At 30.5% G+C, this 5419-nt stretch overlaps 1 non-coding gene across 1 annotated transcript in view; it reads left to right on the top strand.

Moving 5' to 3' along the window:
- The first annotated feature begins 4928 nt into the window (after positions 1-4928).
- LOC119562687 overlaps positions 4929-5419 on the top strand; it is a 1995-nt gene continuing 1504 nt past the window's right edge. Inside the window, exon 1 of the ribosomal RNA XR_005221955.1 lies at positions 4929-5419. This exon is cut by the window's right edge and continues 1504 nt beyond it. This is a non-coding gene — a ribosomal RNA (small subunit ribosomal RNA).

Here is a 5419-nt window from a genome sequence, read left to right on the forward strand (position 1 = left end):
ATATAAACTATGGATATGCATAGAAATCCATACAAAAGTAAAAAAAAATTATGTATAGAAAAATATACATATATTTATATAAGTGAATCGTATGGATATGGCTTATAGGTATAATACCTATAAGGCATAATAATGTATAACAAGTAAATATACATTGAAATGTGAATGCATTGTATGGATATGGCATATAAATGCCATATATATAGAAATAAATTGTATATCAATGATATAACAATTATAAACCTAGTGAGGGGCGGCACTAGTGAATGAATCGTATGGATATGGCTTATAGGTATAATACCTATAAGGCATAATAATGTATAATATAATAAATATACATTAAGATATGAATGGATTGTATAAATATGGCATAGAAATGCCATATACATAAGAATAAATGGTAGAATTTACCCATATATCACTGAAACACGATATATAAACCTAGTGATAGCTGGCACTAGTACTGTAAACAGGCACGCAATAGTGCGTGGGGTAAAAAACTACTATAGGGAGGTGGTCGTTGGCGGGCCCCTCCTCGTATTGGTCAAAACTTATGTTATGCATATGAATTTGTCAATACTATATAGAACGCCAAGCATATCCATATAAACTATGGATATGCATAGAAATCCATACAAAAGTAAAAAAAAATTATGTATAGAAAAATATACATATATTTATATAAGTGAATCGTATGGATATGGCTTATAGGTATAATACCTATAAGGCATAATAATGTATAACAAGTAAATATACATTGAAATGTGAATGCATTGTATGGATATGGCATATAAATGCCATATATATAGAAATAAATTGTATATCAATGATATAACAATTATAAACCTAGTGAGGGGCGGCACTAGTGAATGAATCGTATGGATATGGCTTATAGGTATAATACCTATAAGGCATAATAATGTATAATATAATAAATATACATTAAGATATGAATGGATTGTATAAATATGGCATAGAAATGCCATATACATAAGAATAAATGGTAGAATTTACCCATATATCACTGAAACACGATATATAAACCTAGTGATAGCTGGCACTAGTACTGTAAACAGGCACGCAATAGTGCGTGGGGTAAAAAACTACTATAGGGAGGTGGTCGTTGGCGGGCCCCTCCTCGTATTGGTCAAAACTTATGTTATGCATATGAATTTGTCAATACTATATAGAACGCCAAGCATATCCATATAAACTATGGATATGCATAGAAAACCATACAAAAGTAAAAAAAAATTATGTATAGAAAAATATACATATATTTATATAAGTGAATCGTATGGATATGGCTTATAGGTATAATACCTATAAGGCATAATAATGTATAACAAGTAAATATACATTGAAATGTGAATGCATTGTATGGATATGGCATATAAATGCCATATATATAGAAATAAATTGTATATCAATGATATAACAATTATAAACCTAGTGAGGGGCGGCACTAGTGAATGAATCGTATGGATATGGCTTATAGGTATAATACCTATAAGGCATAATAATGTATAATATAATAAATATACATTAAGATATGAATGGATTGTATAAATATGGCATAGAAATGCCATATACATAAGAATAAATGGTAGAATTTACCCATATATCACTGAAACACGATATATAAACCTAGTGATAGCTGGCACTAGTACTGTAAACAGGCACGCAATAGTGCGTGGGGTAAAAAACTACTATAGGGAGGTGGTCGTTGGCGGGCCCCTCCTCGTATTGGTCAAAACTTATGTTATGCATATGAATTTGTCAATACTATATAGAACGCCAAGCATATCCATATAAACTATGGATATGCATAGAAAACCATACAAAAGTAAAAAAAAATTATGTATAGAAAAATATACATATATTTATATAAGTGAATCGTATGGATATGGCTTATAGGTATAATACCTATAAGGCATAATAATGTATAACAAGTAAATATACATTGAAATGTGAATGCATTGTATGGATATGGCATATAAATGCCATATATATAGAAATAAATTGTATATCAATGATATAACAATTATAAACCTAGTGAGGGGCGGCACTAGTGAATGAATCGTATGGATATGGCTTATAGGTATAATACCTATAAGGCATAATAATGTATAATATAATAAATATACATTAAGATATGAATGGATTGTATAAATATGGCATAGAAATGCCATATACATAAGAATAAATGGTAGAATTTACCCATATATCACTGAAACACGATATATAAACCTAGTGATAGCTGGCACTAGTACTGTAAACAGGCACGCAATAGTGCGTGGGGTAAAAAACTACTATAGGGAGGTGGTCGTTGGCGGGCCCCTCCTCGTATTGGTCAAAACTTATGTTATGCATATGAATTTGTCAATACTATATAGAACGCCAAGCATATCCATATAAACTATGGATATGCATAGAAATCCATACAAAAGTAAAAAAAATTATGTATAGAAAAAATATACATATATTTATATAAGTGAATCGTATGGATATGGCTTATAGGTATAATACCTATAAGGCATAATAATGTATAACAAGTAAATATACATTGAAATGTGAATGCATTGTATGGATATGGCATATAAATGCCATATATATAGAAATAAATTGTATATCAATGATATAACAATTATAAACCTAGGAGGGGCGGCACTAGTGAATGAATCGTATGGATATGGCTTATAGGTATAATACCTATAAGGCATAATAATGTATAATATAATAAATATACATTAAGATATGAATGGATTGTATAAATATGGCATAGAAATGCCATATACATAAGAATAAATGGTAGAATTTACCCATATATCACTGAAACACGATATATAAACCTAGTGATAGCTGGCACTAGTACTGTAAACAGGCACGCAATAGTGCGTGGGGTAAAAAACTACTATAGGGAGGTGGTCGTTGGCGGGCCCCTCCTCGTATTGGTCAAAACTTATGTTATGCATATGAATTTGTCAATACTATATAGAACGCCAAGCATATCCATATAAACTATGGATATGCATAGAAATCCATACAAAAATAAAAAAAAATTATGTATAGAAAAATATACATATATTTATATAAGTGAATCGTATGGATATGGCTTATAGGTATAATACCTATAAGGCATAATAATGTATAACAAGTAAATATACATTGAAATGTGAATGCATTGTATGGATATGGCATATAAATGCCATATATATAGAAATAAATTGTATATCAATGATATAACAATTATAAACCTAGTGAGGGGCGGCACTAGTGAATGAATCGTATGGATATGGCTTATAGGTATAATACCTATAAGGCATAATAATGTATAATATAATAAATATACATTAAGATATGAATGGATTGTATAAATATGGCATAGAAATGCCATATACATAAGAATAAATGGTAGAATTTACCCATATATCACTGAAACATGATATATAAACCTAGTGATAGCTGGCACTAGTACTGTAAACAGGCACGCAGTAGTGCGTGGGGTAAAAAACTACTATAGGGAGGTGGTCGTTGGCGGGCCCCTCCTCGTATTGGTCAAAACTTATGTTATGCGTAAACATATGATTTTGTCAATACTATAAAGAAAACTTGTTTTGTACATACAAAACTAAATGAATTATATGGATATTGAAAAATAAATGGCATTATATCCATATAATGAAAATATACTTGTATTCTCTTATTATAAGAGAGAATACCGTATAGTTGGTTGGCAAAGACAATTGAAAATACCCGAATTGCAGATGATGGGTTCAAAAACTACTATAGGGTGGTGTAGCAAATAATATGAAGATGATATATCCATATAATGGATATACACTAGTATTCTCTTATTATAATAGAGAATACCATATAAATGGTTGGCAAAGACAATTGAAAATACCCGAATTGAAGTTGACGGGTTCAAAAACTATTATAGGGTGATGTAGCAAATAAAATAATGAAGATATATCCATATAATGGAATTATATGTGTATTCTCTTATTATATGAGAGAGTACCAAACGGTTGATTGGCAAAGACAATTGAAAATACCCGAATTAAAGATATTGGGTCCAAAAACTACTATAGGATGGTCAATGGGCCGGCCATCTACTATTGACGTGACAAAATACTGTCTGTCGGTAGAGAAGATATTAATCCGTCAAATTTGTTTCTTTATTCATTTATGAATATGAGACTTGGCTCCACGGTTAATATTTTAAGCCCAAAGATAATAATGTTGAAACAAAGGCCAAGGTTTCTATTATACATAGAATAACAAATTGTTTCCGAACTTTATCGTTAATCCAAATAAATAATTACAATTGAGGCAGGCTAATAATGATATATATTTTGTATTGATAATCTTGATATATATGTATATTGGTCTGCCATTATCACATACTGAGTTATGTGATAATTCCCTGCGGGGATAAATTAAAAGAGGTGTCCCTATATTAAAAGAAAATAATATATATATATATTATTTTTTCTAACGTACATATCATATATGCGCTCGGTTTTATATTATATATTACCAAAGAGTCTTATATGAATATATACAGATAAATTTTAAATTTATCATCAAAATACAAATGATTTAATTCAATATTTTATATTGGTTAAACAAAAATTGTACATGTGTGGATACAATAATGACGTATGTCGAACAAAAAAGATATTTTAGAATGAAATATGCAAATATAAAGAAAATTATTACGTATTACGAAAAAAATATTGTGTTTTTAACATCAATAATTAAAAAACTTGTTATTATTAGTGGCGGAACAAGTATATATTGTGAAAACAACAAACGTATACGAATGCTATATAAAAATGGCCGTATTCGATAGAAAACAATCTATAAAATTTATATTGCTAATTTCTATTCAAAAATATGAATGAAATATGAATAAAAACATTATTCTGGTTGATCCTGCCAGTAGTTATATGCTTGTCTCAAAGATTAAGCCATGCATGTCTAAGTACACACGAATTAAAAGTGAAACCGCAAAAGGCTCATTATATCAGTTATGGTTCCTTAGATCGTTAACAGTTACTTGGATAACTGTGGTAATTCTAGAGCTAATACATGCAATTAAAACATGAACCTTATGGGACATGTGCTTTTATTAGGCTAAAACCAAGCGATCGCAAGATCGTTATATTGGTTGAACTCTAGATAACATGCAGATCGTATGGTCTTGTACCGACGACAGATCTTTCAAATGTCTGCCCTATCAACTTTTGATGGTAGTATCTAGGACTACCATGGTTGCAACGGGTAACGGGGAATCAGGGTTCGATTCCGGAGAGGGAGCCTGAGAAACGGCTACCACATCTAAGGAAGGCAGCAGGCGCGTAAATTACCCACTCCCAGCTCGGGGAGGTAGTGACGAAAAATAACAATACAG

This window comes from Drosophila subpulchrella, unplaced genomic scaffold, assembly GCF_014743375.2.
Source record: "Drosophila subpulchrella strain 33 F10 #4 breed RU33 unplaced genomic scaffold, RU_Dsub_v1.1 Primary Assembly Seq82, whole genome shotgun sequence".
NCBI lineage: Eukaryota > Metazoa > Arthropoda > Insecta > Diptera > Drosophilidae > Drosophila > Drosophila subpulchrella.